Here is a 17,329-nt window from a genome sequence, read left to right on the forward strand (position 1 = left end):
TGCATTTGTTATGTGTCTTGTCTTCATGATATTAGGGACAACAAAAACCTTCATCCAGCAACTAGTTCAAATTAAAAACATATTAAAAACATTTCCATGCTCATATGTAAACTGTGCTGCAATTTTGTAATTGACTAAAATTATTATCTTATCATCATAATAGTAATCCAAGAAACTTAGACAATAAAATAGAGAAATTAATTATTTACGGAGGTACATAAAATTGGATAACTGTTCCACCTTCATATTTTAAAGCATTGGTTCTGTGCCTGTACACCATCAACTATAGAATAAAATCTCACACACGTAGAGAAAAAAAAAGCAATTTTTAATTTGTATGGTAACTGCCTTAAAAACAAGTTGGCTTCTAACTTTTATTCAACAGCGGTAATTTTAAGCTCAAACTGATTAGATGGCTCCCCGTGGGCACATAAGACAAAATAATTTAAAATTTTTATTTCAAGCTGGTTACTTGTAATTTGGGCTATTTTTCCATAGATGTATTGAGAATGATTCTTGGTCTGACAAACTTCAGGAAAAAGCCTAGTACTCCATTATACCTCTAATATTGACCTTATATTAATGTGTCAACTGTGAGTAACATTGCTCCTATGAAAAATGCACTTACTTTTGAAGAGTTACATACTTAGTTAATTCAGAACTTCCTGTTTGCCTACTTGTTTTGACCATCTATCCATGTGCTGTTGGCAAGTCGAAACCATTAGTGGCTTAGATACTGCCTCTTAAATTTAAATTGTCAGACATTTTGGCTTTTATCTTTTAATGATAAGAACGGAATTCAAAAGATTATATTTTCCGAGTGCAGTATCACTCTAAATTTTATTTCCTTATAGGTGAAAGAATCTTAACTATGGCCCACATCTTTTACTCAGGAATAAAATATGGGTTATAATAGAAGCAATGAAGGACATATAATTTGAAAAGTATTTCTTAAATGTTTTTAAAAGAGATAAAGGAATGAAGACTATAGCATAACTGTACTGGGACTTTGTCTGAGAGTATACCTTGAAGGTGAGCTAGAAATGTGAGGTTACTGGATCAAGTTTAGAGAGGAAAAGTTATCAACCCTGGAGAGTAGTGGTGCGTGGAGGCACTTAATTATTTACCCCTAAATGTATCAGACAAGAGTTTCTGCCTCTGCTTTCCTTTCTGCTACTGATATTACTCCTGCAACCACTTCTGTCTCTCCTTCACCCCTATGGCTGGATTGAGCTGAGACAGACAAGTGAGGAGAAAGACCTTTCCTCACTGGGGTAAATTATGCCGACATTAGAGAAGCATGATTCTTAAAAAAAAAAAAAAAGCTTCTGGATTATGATGCTATAAATACAAAATGTTTGATTTACTCTATCATGCCTTTCCATTGAATGGATACAAAAAATAAGATACAAAGTTTTAAGAATAAGGGAAAATAGGGGTAATGATCAATTATTTGTTGGACCTAGGAAGAATTTCTACTTACCAAAGAACATGGCCCATGAGGTAGGAAGATGGTAAGAAAGTCCCCTTTCCCCCTCCCTTCTACCTTTCTATACAAAATGTACATTCGTGGGGTTTTGATAGTTGGGAATAAAGAATGGCCCTGATCCTAGAGCTGTCTTATACGGAGACAAGGGCCATATTAGTTCCTTCTCTCTCCCCCTCGCCTCACTAATAAAAAATTTGTTTCTACCTCAATAAAAGACATAGGATGGCATCTTGGTTGGGAACAGAAGCAGTGACTCAATTTTATATATCTAAGGTATACAAAAGGCATTGAAGGGCTAGGCAGGAATGAGAAGCAAAGACTACAAGGACCATGAAATTAGTTGCTCTGTGGGTTATAATTTTTTAGCAGGGAAAGACTCATAGATCATATTATCCAGGAATAAATGCTGCTGTTATCAGTATGAATCAGGTAGGGGTGCCAAGAGATTTCTCCTCAAGATTGTATGTGTACTAAATATAATAACGTATAATTGATACTTGGCTCTAGGTTAAGATCTTAGAAGGATTCTAATATCTATCAGAGTCTACAAAGGCAGGTAGTGTGGGCTGTACTGGATAGATCTCAATGTTTTCAATAATGAACAGCAGGTAAAAATAGTAGCCTATAACAATATTCTGAAACTTATAATTATTCATAGCCCTCCAGGTGCAGGGGAAAAATAATTTTTGAAAACAATTTCCCTTAGAAACCTGAAAGAAAAAATTGTTAAAAAGGCAAGGCGGGAGTGTTTATAAACTAAGAAAAGTCCTCAAGGAATCTGCAGATACAGTGGCATTACCAATGATAGCAATAGAGGCAGTAAGGAGAAGAACTGGTATCACAGAAAACTGGGTCCATGACCTTGAGGAGAACAAAAGTTGAGAATACGTGCATGATGCAATAGAAAATGATGTAAAGACAAAAATGAGGGGAGAGTATTTGGTATCATATACAGAACCAATTTAATTCATATCTACATTTAGTAATATATTTATATGTATATCAATCAATATATATGCCTATAAATGGATATGATGCATTCATATATAGATTAGATAGCTAAATGCAGCAGGATTAAATTTGTCATGATAAACATTATGCCTTTTTATACTTAGTTTATTGAAATATATCATAGAAATAAAGAACAGGTCATAAGTGTGCAGCTTGGTGTATCATCACAAAGTGGAAAAAGTATATAACCACTATGCAGGTTAATAAGTTCAAAAAAATTTCTAGCATCCTGAAGCCCCTTTGACACCCTCCCATTCTCTTCCCCTTTCTTCCTGCCCAAAGACATCCACTCTCCTGACCACTGGATAATTTTGCCTGTCTTGGAACTTTCTGTAAAAGCAATCATGTGATACCTATTCTTTTGTATCTATCTCCTTCAGCTCAACATGCTTTTGAAACTCTCCCATTTGTTGCATGTAGCATTAGTGCATTCACTATTATTTCTGTAAGGTAGTCCATTGTATAGGTATATTATGAAGTAATTATTAACTCTTCTGTTAATGAATATTTGGGCTGTTGACTGTTCTGACTATTACAGATAATGCTATGAACATTCCCATAAAAGTCTTTTCATGCACTGTGGACACACTTCTGTTAGAGTGAAATTGTTAGGTGTGTGTGATAAATTCTAAACATAGTAAAAATGCGAAAAACTTTCTTAAGTTGGTTATACCAATTTGCACTCCTATCACCAGTCTATCAGTCCCTGTTGCTCCCAACCTTTGCCAACTGAGCATTTCCAATTATTCAAAGTTTAGCTATTTTGTTAGTGTAAAGTGGAATTCTACTATGGCTTAAAATTGGACTTCCATGATGCCTAGTGAAGGGGGGCTCCTTTAAATAGATTTTTTTGGTCCTTTGCCTATTGTCTTTTATGAAGTGCCTATTCAAGTCTCTTGTCCATTTTTCACTTGAATAGTTTGTCTTTTTCTTATTTACTTGTAAGAGTTATTTAGATAATCGGCATGTGATCTCTTTGTTGATTATATATGTTGCAAAAATCTTTGTCCTAAGGTAGTCCAATTTGTTGATTTTTTTGTGGATAATGCTTCTTTAGTGTCATATTTTAATAACCTTTCTTTTTCATGAGTTTTCTCTTGTGTTGTATATTGTAAACTTTGTTTCTTTATCTCTAGCATTTAGATATACTAAAATTCAATTTTGTGTATAATAGAAGTAAAGGTCAAGTTTTGTATATATGTATATATTATATACATATATATAATATACATATACATATTATACAAATTATATATATATATATATATATATATATATGCTTATGGATATCCAGTTGACCTAGACCATTTATTGAAAAGACCATGCTTTCCTCCATTGACATTTGGACTATCTCCGCATTAAATAAAGTATCTATTATATCAAGAGTCGGCCATTAAACCTTCTCTTTTTCACGGGAATAAGTGAAATACAATATGATCTTAATCACTTGTTTTATCAAATCTTGATACCTGGTAGAGTAAGTCCTCCCACATAACTTTCTTTAAAGGTGTCTTGTCCTTAAACTTGGCCTTCTGCAATTCCATATCAATTTTTGAATCAGCTGGTCAATTTCTGCCTAAGATCCAGTGGGGTTTTAGTTGGTATAGCACTGAATCTGTTGTTCAATCTGAGATATAATTGACATCTTTACAATAGTGAATTTTAATAATGTGTTTTATATTCCTGGTAGCTCTCATTATATTTTTCTCCTCCCACTCTATTCCTGGAAAGAGCAAGATATTTTATGCTCATTATTTCAGATAATTAACAAAACAAATCAAAATTGTCAATGTTTGCTTTTGGAGCTCATGGCAGAGCTAACAGTCTTGAGAGTAAAGGAATTTCAGTCACAAGAGACTAGGCTTTTTCAAATTTCCAAGTGAACACTAAATGACCCAAAACATAAAGTTTATGTAAAAGTCAGTCTTGAGAGGAAATAGATAAAGAGCCAGATTGTCTCACATGTCGTCTAGATGAAGATTCAATGGGTAGGAGAAGTCAGAGAGGAGCTAAGTGCTCTGACGTGATGAATCCTTGAGGCAGAACTAGTTGCTCTGTTACTCTCAGACCAAATTCCCAGAGGTGGAGTGAAACAACAGAATCTTAGGTTGATTTAACAACTAAAAAGATAATAGGATTTGTGCATATCTTTGTGGGTGGAACTCAGAGAAGTAGCAAGCCTTCCGGAGTTCCCAATATTAAGCATATCACAGGAGTAGAAAGAATGGGATTTTCAGGCAGACAGGCCTGAGACAATGCACAGTCCTTGGGCCTATTGTAGTGAGGAAGAATATGAATGAACCTCTTACTCCTCATCCTCTGAGGGGAGCTTGGAAATAGAAAAAACTCCAAATCTGCTAGTCCCTGGTTATGAATTAGAAAGATTGTGCATGTTGAGAAGCCCCAAAATGACTGAGAATGTTTAGCTGACAAATAATGGTTTGAGATAGAATCAAAGTTCAGATATAGAAAAGTAATAATAAAAAAATTACATGAATTTTAAATTTTATTAAATTTATTATATTATAATAAACTAAAATTTATTTGGGTATCTGATATTTACACATAATTATGCCAGATATTTTTGGCTAAGCAGAGAGAAGTATCATGTTCCTGAATGGGAATATAATACAGTAAACATGTCACCGTGCTCTAAATTAATTAATGTATTAATTTGGCAAAATCCGATATCTCCACCCTATAGGTTATGATGAAATGTATTTAAAATACATTATAGAGGTAAATGTAAAATATAATACTATACAATTATTAGAAAATGTGGGACATATTTACCTGATTTTGAGGTAGGTACATAAGGTTTTTCAAAGCATAAAATAAAAAAAGAAAGAATGGAAAAGGTAGATGGGTAAGTCATTGGACTAAGAAATCTAAAACTTCTTGATACAAAGGTAAATGCTATATCTTCATATGAAAGTTTAAAATATTATCGATATAAAAGTAAAGAGCACCACATGTAAAACTAAGAGCCAAAGAACCATCTGAAAATAGATATTTATAACATGTGTCTAATACTAAAATGAAAAAACTCATTTTAATGCAATTGAAAATTTAGTGTTGTAGTCTTTTTAAAGCCAAATTGGAAAAGGCAAATAATTGATTAATACAAAATATTAAGTAAGGTGCTGAGAACATGCAATCTCACATATCTACTGATGGTAGATAATAAAAATGTTTCTAATAATTTGGAAATAACTATCAAAAGACTGTAAAATATTTATTTCATTGATTCATTAAATATTCTAGAAATATAGTATAAGAAAATAGAAGTGCACATTAAGATCATAGTATTATGTGATAGCAAAAACATAGCAGCAACCTAAATACCCAACAATAGAGGATTAGTTGAATATTTTATCATGTATGGTAATAGATTCTACAGTGCTATGTAAAAAAAACCAAAACCACACTTTATATAATTAGTGATGTGAGAATATGATCCCAGAGTATGTGGATGATTAAAAAGAATATATCAATACTGATATATAATAGAGCACTTAATCCCAATTTGTAAAATTTTATATAGAGAAGCTCTATTACATGACCTCTACTTTACAGAAGCATCTTATGTTTTCTCCTCCTTTTGTAAAATGTCTTTACTGATCTTAATAGCTAAGGAGAGCTGGCAGCTCCTTAGAATACCCACACTTTCATTCCTCCTGTTGATTTATATGAAGATTTAGAGTCAGATGTTTGTTTTTATGTTTATTAATATCATTTTCCTTGGTATTATAAAGGCTACTTACAGATGAAAATGTCGAGTAAACTATGAGTACTCAGAGTAATTGTTTATATAAACCAAACAGAATTCTTCGGAAAAAGTGAATACATTTGAGTAGGAAATAGAATTTACTCAAATTATCTGTGAATGTGAAACAACAGGGGAAATGATTAAAATCTAGAATTGTACACTGAGATTTTTTATATGTCATTTTATTATTGTTCCCATTTTGGGAAAACCAATCTAGCAATCATTTGTGGTTCATTAGGAATATGATTTATGCTATGAAGATGACATGGAGCTCCCATCTAAACACCTGTAGTCAGAAAAGAAGCTCAGGTAGAACCATCAGAAGGTTAGTGAAAGTGATTATATATTAATTAAGTTAAACTTACATGTTATATATGTATGATTTTTAAAGATTTTGTACCTTATAAAACCTTTTCTGATTAACCACACACTGCTGGCTGTCAGATAGAAGGGCTTTTACTGCACATTTTTGGGAGTCTTAACACCAAACTATTTTAGTGGTTTTCTCTTGATAGTCATTATGATTTATTTTTCTCTTCAAACATTTATTTTCCAGTTTCTCTATAGTGAATATGAATTATTTTGTTCACAATTTAATGTTGTTTGAAACAAAAATAGGACTCCTTCAACTTCTCCCCTCCAAAAAATATTGGCCTTTTTGTCCAAATATGGGTCGTTGGCCTTGTCACCCAAAGGTGGGGTGGGCTTGTGGTGCTTGTTTCCACAGCTTTGGCCCACCGTGGGAATTTATGAAGGCTTAATGGACTTGAGGCAAGGCTATCTATTCTGTGTTCTGATGGATGCAGCTAAAGATGGGACAATCCAGCCAAAGTTTTTTCAAGTCTAGCAACTACACACAGCTCATGATAAAAACAAACATACATTGCAATAGGCAAATGGACTTAGTGCCTCAACCCGTGTTCTGAAGCAGGGTGTGAATGACCACCCTTGGGAAGGATTGACACCGGGCACCGTGGGTGCTTCCAGACCCTGCCCCAGTGCTCCAGGTATGCTTGGTTGGCAGCTTGTTACAAGGAGGTCATACACCAATTTTATCATGTATGCCATGTATTTATATCCCTCAGCACATGACCATTAGTTCTTTGCCTAGCACGTAATAACTCAGTACATAGTATGTTTTCCTTTAGAAAATTGTGTGAGGGGTTCATGTGGGAACAATAAATTTGATTTATATAATAAGCTCCATGACAGTGGTTCTTATGTTTGTTTTCCATATAACTTCTCTGGCTAAACACAGCTTGAATTGTATTGAACTAAAGGCTAGCTAACGTGCTAGGGAAATGTCTTCCATTTTGCGTGAGTGCTTTATGTCCATGGTGTAACATTAAGTGGTGGTGTATTCTTTCAAATTATACTTATATTCCCAACCCAGTTCCCTAATTTGCTTTACTTTTATAATTTTTTTTTCTCCCTGAAGTCCATAGTATTAAAAAAAATGCTTATTTCTTCAGAGGACATTGAGCTTTCGCTTAGGGTCATACATAAAGGAGTTTGATTTAAATAATCACAGGAGTTAAATTGCATCTGTCAGAGAGTTCTACGTTTTTGGCAGTTACAGGCTGCCTTTGTTCCATTTAATGATGAAGATTTGACTTTGTTGGATTTTTTTCTTCTTAGTGAAATGAATGGTGCATCTTTCTTTAATTGTGATCCTCGTCAACCATTTGGCCCAGTAATGGTATGCAAATTAAACTCTTTAAAAATTAATGCTAACATTTATTAAATAATGCATCATACAAAAAGTTAATTTGAAATTCCAAGTTGGGCTCCCTCTCTGCTCATGAGAAAGTATTTTTTGTGCCATCTTCATAAAACATCTTTATAGTCTTTCTAAATACCTTGAATGTTTTTCCAGTATTTTGCAAAATTGTCACTATGGAGACTGTTCATAAAGACATGTTCTTTATACTTTTCAATTTTGATTTGTATAAACTCTCAGGTTTTAAATTTATATCACTGCTCTGACTTTATAAACTTAAAAGTGCTGATAGCTGTTTCTTTGCCAAAATTTAAAACAAGTCTAATTAAGGAATATGTATATTTAAGCCATACAAGCTTACATTCGCTTTTGATTATCAAAGCAGAATATATATCACATGTTAGTTTGGCAATTGGTAGCCTCAGGTATCATCGCCACCCAGAGAGCAGTGAGCACTGGTACATCACTGATGTTACAAATTTGATTTGGGAGTTTTAAATGCAATTGTAACCCTGATGAGCATAATCTGAGAAGAATGATACTTCTTAGAGACAGTTTGTTATAGCGTTAAGGACAGGAGTGCTGGAGTGTGACTGCTGGGGTTTCAATGACAGCCCCTACCAGGGATTAGCTTCGTAGCCTTGGATAAACTCCTTAACTTCTCTAGGTCTCAGTTTCTTCAGTTGCAAAAATGACAATTGTAGTACTTACCTCAAAGGGTTGTTATGAAGTTTAAAAGAAATAATAAATATACCGATCCATAGTAATCACACCACAGTAACTATTAATGCATTACTACCTTGAACATTTTCTTATCATTGAGAAAACTTTAGCTATACTACTTAAGTGAATCTTCAAAGGACTTGACAATTATTTAAATCTGACTTGCTAACATAAAAGCAAGAGTCAAATATCTCTTTACTTTGCATTGTCTATAAAATGGAATTTGGAAAAGAATGTAAAATTCTTCACTACAGCTGTTCCTGCCATCTGATGTGGATTACTAAAAACAGAGAGCTTTCCCGTGCATGTCTTCATTTCAACAAACATGTATTTAACACCTACTGTATGCAGGGCTTTGAGGTAACAATAGGTAGGAAAACATAGTAAGAGGAGACATGGTCCTTATCCTCGGAGTTATCCTATAGCTCGCAATAGAGACCTCAAAACATCAAAAGCTAATTACAAATTAAAAAGCTAATTACAAATTTTAAAAAATTAAAAGTTTTTTAAAGATGCTTCAAGAATTTATTATAACAAAAAAATTCATCATGTGAGCATGTAATTAAACATCTAAAAGGTGATATAAACATTAAGTGTAAGTTTGCTTATTTTATATTTATTTGTTAATTATAATCTTTTTTGTCTTTATTAAATTTATTGGGGTGACAATTGTTAGTAAAGTTTCATAGGTTTCAGGTGTACCATTCTGCAATACATCATCTATATATCACATTGTGTGTTCTCCACCCGGGGTTAGTTCTTGTTTCATAAGATATGTGAAGTTTCCATGCTCAGCATTTAACGAAGAGTAAAATCTCTATGGTTGTGTTGGTGTACGAGGGTTTCATGGAGGAGGTGAGCCTCCGTAAGATCTTAAAGATTGAGTTCCAACAGCCTCCATCTCTTAGACTCTCTCTCAAGTGTTAATAAACTATCTATTATACACAGTTAAATTGGAGGTGGATATAATTGAAGGGCTCCATAGTTGACATCATGCTTAATTACTGTTCAGATCCACCCTGCAGTAAACTTACTGAGCTTTCATTAAGAAATACGTGGGATTAGTAGAGGATCATCAACTTGATCATTCAATTGTTCTGTATTTATTGAGGACCCAATCAATATCTCTCCCCCCAAAATTGAATATGTCCTAAGTACTAGGGAGAAAGAAATAGATTTGTTGTTGGTTCCTGGCCTTCCATTGCTCACAGAACATATGAAAAATACTTGTGATGCTTTATGATACATGCAATGATAAGAGTAAGCCAGAGTTGTGATGAATGCAGGGAATGGGTGGGGTCGTATATGCCAGGGAAGGCTTCAGAGGGGAGCCAGCGTTTTTCATTCTCTGCGTTCTTGAGTGAGGGCCAAGTAAAAGTTTTAATTTGGGGTCAATTTAGAGTGCTTCACAACTTTTTCCTTTCCACCGAATCTAAAGCTATGATCTGCAAGTAAAACTTACAAAGATCAGCATCAATCAGCCAGGAGTCTGTGAGACGATCGCTCTTTTTCATGGACACTTTGGAGTCATTAGAGTTTGTTTCAAAAATAAATTTGGAGTTTATTGGAGTTAATTGGTAGATATTTTAAGTCACAAATGAAGAGTGTTCCCAATTAATAATGGATCTAAACAAAAGCTGTGTTGCACTACACGTAAGAAATCTTTTTTAATTGTTCGCTTATTCCTTTATTTATTCAATCATTTATGCATGTGCCAGGCTCTGTACAAAATTTTTGGCTGGTTTGCGAATGAATAAGCACACTTTATTTCTTCATGGTTTCCTAAAGTCCAGTATTTTGTACTTAGTTGTCTTACAGGATTGCCAAAGTCCATTAGTTGGTAAGAATAATGGTCTCATAGGCAGAGATATAGTCCATTGCTTGGATGCAGAGACAGCTGAAAATGAGGAAAACTTTCAAGTACTATCTAACTCATTAAATGTGGAATCAATTCAACTGAAAAGCCATCTCAAAATAAACAAGATAGAAGTCTATAAGCTTAAGGACCTCACAATCTAAATTCAAATGATGGACAGCACATTTATTAGAATATTACATTGAAATTCAGTCACCATTTTGTGATGGTTAAGAAATTAGGGGAAGGGATGACTGGTTAGCTCAGCTGGTTAGAGCGTTGTGCTGATAACACCAAGGTTGCCGGTTCGATCCCTGCATGGGCCACTGTGAGCTGCAGCCTCCTTAAAAGAGTCAACTATGCCATTGTAGCATGAAAGCAATGTGTAACCAATGACCATGGCTGTTCCCCCAAAATAAATAAATAAATAAATAAAAATTAAAAAAAAGAAATTAGGGGGTTTCTGAGACTACTACTGTTACCACTATTAATGACTGCCAAGTGCTTTACATTGAAGACATTTCTTCCTCGCAACAGGTGCATAAGTATGTACAATCATCCCTGTTTTTCAAAGGAGGAAACTGAGGCTGAGAAGTGTTGAACGACCTGCCTTCTGCCAGGAAGGAGCCCATAGTGGGAAAGCCTGTACTGTATCTGTTTTCTCCTATGTCAGGAGGCCATCTGATAGAAAAGAGATACTTCAAAATAGTCATCAATGAAAGAATTAAAGTTGCTTAGCTTTTATGCACTGAATTTCAATCGTGGTATCTAAAGAGTGTTTTGAGAAGGCTGCTTTTTTCCTATATTACCACGGTCTAGGTGGCTCAAGTACTAATATCATGGAAGGTAAGCTTCTCCATATACACAACTCTTATAGAAACTACATAAAAACTGTCCTGTGTTTTACTGGAATCAAGACACAGAACCCTAGAACAGGGACATATGCAATATGTGTATTATATAAAGGAAAGGTAGAAATTAGATCTGGGGCAGTGTGGACTGTGATTACATAATTTCTATCATTTTTGTTAGGCAGGAATGCCTTCTGGAATAGATCCTATCTCAGAGCCTGATTGAATGATGGGACAGAGATAGCTGGCAGAGATGGGCGGGGGTGTTTTTTCTGGCAGAGGCTGGGACTGGACGGTGGGAGTTAGTGAAGGACTTTGCAAAACATGTTTGAGAGAGCAGGAAAAATTTGTAGGAGTAGCTGAATACAAGAGAAGTGAGTTTTTTGCCTCCTTAAAGAAACATTTTGAAGTAGAAGAAAGTATTGCTTTTGCTTTTAATACATGAGTGGGATTCTACTATAATGCCCCAAGAAGCACTGGATTCCTGCCATCACAGGTATTTTATAGGACTCTAACTGGTTTAACTATAGTTAAAAGTAAAAAGGGCCTGATCAATTGTTGAGGGCTGGGCGTGGGAGTGTAAATTGGTAGAATTATTTTATTAATAAAAATAGTTTTATCCAAAAGTCCCCAGAAAACAGAGCTTGAGTCAAGAATTAAGAGGTGATCTTTATTTAGGGGGTACAATGCCAGGTGAGTAAAAGTGAGAAAAAGGGAAGTGAGGTTGTTAAGGATGGGAAGCAATGCAAAGTAATGTTACCTCGCTGGCCACTGCTTTATAATAAACCTGTCTTGAAAGGTGCACCCACTTGGCCACATACGTATTTCTGATCAGACTGCGAGGTACAACTGCCACAGATAGTCAGTGGGAGAGAGAGGGGCTGCATTTGTCTGGATGTCATCATCTCCCTTCTCTTCTTCTTTATTGGTCAAATTTTATCTATTAGAATACCCCACCCCCAACACACACATCCCTTAGCTGCTCAGAATCCGGGTCCTATACTCCTCAATGTGGTGTTACATTCAAGAGCAGAGGTGGTGAGAGAAACCAGGGATTCAGGGTTTGTGGCTGGTCGGATTGGTTGGCTCTAGCCCAGGGGTGGGCAAACTTTTGAGACAGAGGAGCTGCCAGGGGTCGGCAAACTGCGGCTCGCGAGCCACATGAGGCTCTTTGGGTACCTACATGTGGCTCTGATGTAACATTGAAAATGAAAATAAAACTATCATAGATTCATTTATAATATTACTTTAAATTTTCCTTATTTGTAAAAATATATTTATGGCTCTCGAATAATTTCTAAATTGTTGCGAGGGACAGGATTGGCTCTTCCAGGGGTGGGCAAACTTTTGAGACGGAATGTACCCAAAAAGCCATATGTGGCTCGCGAGCCACAGTTTGCCAACCCCTGGTCTACATACATAGTAGACCAGCAGGGCGTAAGCAAAGTTGGATGGTGTTGATAGCATCAGAGCAAGTGGCTGAGGGTCAGAAGAATCTGAGGAGGTGCAGAGTTAACACATTGTTTCCTGTTTATTATATGTCAAGCACTACACTAGCACTTTGCCTTACTTATCTCTTTTCATCTGTTGGGTTGTCGGAAAAGTCATGATGCATTTTTTGCAACAAAAACGATAGAAAAAAATACGTCATGACTTTTACGACAACCCAATATTATTATTCCCATTGTATAATGAGGTATTCAATCTTTAGAGAAGTAAAGTTACTTGTCATTAGATTTGTAACCAAGCAGTTATTATTGGCCTTATTGGAGGGCAATTTCTTTTTTCCCCCTACCCTCCCTTCTCTTCCTCTACACTCTCCCCCTTCCCCTCTTCCCCTCCCCTCCTCTCCTCTCCCATCTTGTTCCTTCCTTCCTCCCTCCCTCCCTCCTTCCCTTCCTTCCTTTCTTCCTTCTCTTCTTCCATCCTTCCTCCATTCCTTCCTCACTTCTTCTTCTTTCCTTCTCTCTTGGAGCTCCCTTCCTTTCTCTCTTTCCCTCCCTATTCCTTTTCCCTTCTCTCTCTCTCTTCCTTCTTTTCTTCCTCCCCCTTTTCACTTCTTCCTCCCACCTTGCCTTTCTGCAATAAATAATTTTAACTATTCACTCTATTTTAAGAACTGGTCTAGGGTCCGGTTGATGAGAATACACAACCCATGTAGTTCTTACTCTCTTGTCTCTTAAAATCGAGTCAGGGGATGGGGAGGAGAAACACACACAAAAATAAAGAGACAACATATTTTCATGTGGCAATTTGTGTTGTAAAGAAAACAACACAGGATAAGTGTTGTTAAGTGAGGGTGATTGCAAGGTTATAAAGGAGCGGGGCAAGGGAAGATGCTTTTCTAAATAATATGTTCAGTAAGGTCCTCTCTATAAGGAGGTGGCATTTGACCTGATATCTGACTGATGGTAAATGGAAAAGAGAAAGGTCACCCTGGCTACTAAGTGGAAAGCGGACTGTAGAAGAAGCCACTTGGGGGGCTACGGGGGTGATCTAGGGCAAAGATGACAGTGGGTTGGACTAGGTTGGTAGCATGGAGATGAGAGATATGGGTAGATGCAGTATGGAGCTGAGAAACAGGACCAAGTAAAGGTCTCAGTGATAATACCTAAGCTCTTTTTTATCTTTATTAAATTTATTGGTGGGCCGGCCGAGTGGCTCAGTTGGTTAAGAGCTCGCTCAAGAGTTTGAGCTCTGAGCAACAGTGATTCAAGTCCAGCCCGAGCTAAGCAGCCGCTGAGCTGCCAACAGGTAGCAGGATGGCTCAGCTTAAAAAAAAAAAATATTGGTGACATTGGTTAGTAAATTTATATAGGTTTCAAGTGTACATTTCTATATACTGTATCATTGATATATTGGGTTGTGTGTTCACCACCCAGTCAGTTCTCCTTCCATCACCATATATTTGACCCCGTTTACCCTCTCCTACCACCCCTCTTACGCTTTAATAATGACTACACTGTTGTCTGTGTCTATGATAGATTGTTTGTTTGTTTTGCTTGTTTGTTTGTTGCTTTCAGTTTTATGTGCCACATATAAGTGAAGTCATATGGTTCTTGACTTTTTCTGTCTGACTTATTTTGCTTAGCATGATACTCTCAGGATCCATGCATGTTGTTGCAAATGGCAGTATTTCATTTTTTCTTATGGCTGGGTAATATTCCACTGTATTATGTACCACATCTTCATCCAATCATCTATCAGAGGACACTTTGGTTGTTTCCTTGTCTTGGCCACTATGAATAATGCTGCAATTAACATAGGGCTACATATCTTTATGGATAAATGTTTTCAGATTTTTTGTGTAGATGCCCAGGAGAGGGATTGCTGGGTTGTATGGTAATTCTATTCTTAATTTTTTGAGGGTGCTCCATGCTATTTTCCATAATGGCTGCACCAGTCTGCATTCCCATCAGCAGTGTATGCAGGTTTTTTTTTTCTTTGCAGCCTCTCTAACACTAGTTATTACTTGTCTTGTTAATAGCCATTCTAACAGGTGTGAGGTGGTGTCTCATTGTGGGTTTGATTTGCATTTTCCTAATAGCTAGTGAAGTCGAGAATCTACTCATATACCTATTGACCATTTACATGTCTTCTTGGGAGAAGTGTCTGTTCATATCCCCTGCCCATTTCTTAATCGGATTTTGTTGTTGTTGTTGTTGTTGAGTTTCATGAGTTCTTTATATATTTTGGATATTAGCCCCTTATTAAAGGTGCTGTTTGCAAATATCTTCTCCCATTCAGTTGGTTACCTTTGTTTTGTTGATGGTTTCTTTTGCCGTGCAGAAGCTTTTTAGTTTGATAGAGTCCCATTCATTTATTTTTGCTTTTACTTCCCTTGCCTTTGAGATCAAACTCATAAAATTCTCTCTGAAGCCAAGGTCCATAAGTTTAGTACCTAGTCTTTCTTCCATGCAATTTATTATTTCAAGTCTTATGTTTAGGTCTTTGATCCATTTTGAGTTAACTTTAGTATATGGTGACAGATAGCAGTCTAGTTTCATTGTGTTGCACGTGGCTTTCCAATTTTATCAGCACCTCTTTTATTAAAGAGGCTCTCTTTTCTTCATTGTATGTTTTTGGCTCCTTTGTCAAAAATTATCTTCCCATATAGATATGGATTTATTTCTGGGGCCTCAATTCTATTTTGTTGGTCTGTGTGTTTGTTTTTATGCCACTACCATGCAGGTTTGATTATTGTTACTTTGTAGTACAAATTGAAGTCAGGGAGTGTGTTACCTCCAGCCTCGTTCTTTTTTCTTAGGGTTGCTTTGGCTATTCTGGGTCATTTGTGATTCCATAGAAAACACTTAGGATTTTGATATAAACAATCAGGTGAATGGTGGTTTTATTTATTGAGATGAGAAAGATAAGGGGAAGAAAAGGTTAGTGTCAGGGGTAAAAAGGGTTATTGTATGGGGTAAAAAGTTCTATGTTGGATGTATTAAGCTTGAGATGTCTATTATCCATATAAATGGAGGCATAAGGAAACTTGAATATAAAAGTCTGGTGTCGGGAGAGAGATATGGACTAAAAAAAATTTGGAAGTCATTGGCATAAAGATGATATTGAAAGCCATATTTCATTTAATCAGAATGATTTTAACATATAACAAATATAACAAATGCTGTTCTTGGGATTTTCCTTTTCATTTTTATTGCTTCTGACTATAATTTCACTCTTAAATATAATGAAAAATATTTGCACATACTAGCAGAGTTAAGGGAACTTTATAACATTTTGTTATGATTTATAGCCCTAAAATATGACATCTTCTTTTTTGGTTTTAGTATTGAATTTATAAATTCATGTACTTTATTATTCTTAAAAATTTTAAACCAGACCGTTTTTTAAATGATTATCTCTAGTGAATTAGAGAAGGTAAGCATCAAAAGGAGCTTATAAGATACCCATGTATAGTCTCACAGATGGTTCCTTTGTTATTTTACTTATAAAATGTACAAATATAATCACCAAGCAATAGAATACCAACAGAAACCCTTGAAAAACAGTCATGTTTTTATTTTAAATCATAAAAAGTGAAGATAATGAAGAGGAATGAACTAACTTAGTATATTCCTGGACTGACTTTGCTCAGTGAAAGCAACTGTCATTGTAAAGTACTTGTGAAAGGAATGTGAGATGGCTGCAAAGCCATCGTGGATTCCATCTTTGGGAGTCTGATTTACAACAAGGCTAAAGAAATGCTACAGAAGACAATGTTGTCTTCATGCTTCTAAATATTCCCCTATTCTCAAAGCTAATAAAGCAGCTGATTTCCAAAAATATCCACAGAAGCATCACGACCTAGTGTCCCCAGATTTCATGTGGGTTTGAAAGAACTTTAAAAGTAGTATTGACCATGCTCTGTATTTACATGGTGCTGAGCTCTACATGAGTGGAACACCTTGGCCTCTAAAACACATTCAAAGTAACAAGTTTAATATGTTAAATCCCACTTTATATCCTGCCGTATAACCTGCATTTAGACCAGGTAGCAATGAAGGTAGAGTACTTCCCTTCTGTTAGAAGAAGATGAGTTTAGAATTCCCGGTAGAGATGGAAATTTTGAACATTTTCAATAAAGGGTGAAGGGAATGGATCAGCTGTGAGCTGGCATATATTCCCAGCCTTTGATCGGGAGGCATGGGAGAACCTTGGTGTGAACTCACACATCCAACTACATTACCTCAAGCCTGACTCTGCTCCTTGGTGCAGTGAGCAGCTAAATATTTTGAAAATTGCTGTGGAAATCTGGGAGATGATGGCTCCAGACAGTCTGGAAAATGGTAAGAACAGATTGTTACAAAGCTTTAAAAGCAGTTTTTCGTGGTGAGAAACTAACCAGAAAAAAAGTGTAATTGAATAAAATATGATCACAAATAGGGGGACAAATGTCCACACATTG

Source organism: Hipposideros armiger, unplaced genomic scaffold (assembly GCF_001890085.2).
Source record: "Hipposideros armiger isolate ML-2016 unplaced genomic scaffold, ASM189008v1 scaffold_412, whole genome shotgun sequence".
NCBI classification, from domain to species: Eukaryota; Metazoa; Chordata; class Mammalia; order Chiroptera; family Hipposideridae; genus Hipposideros; species Hipposideros armiger.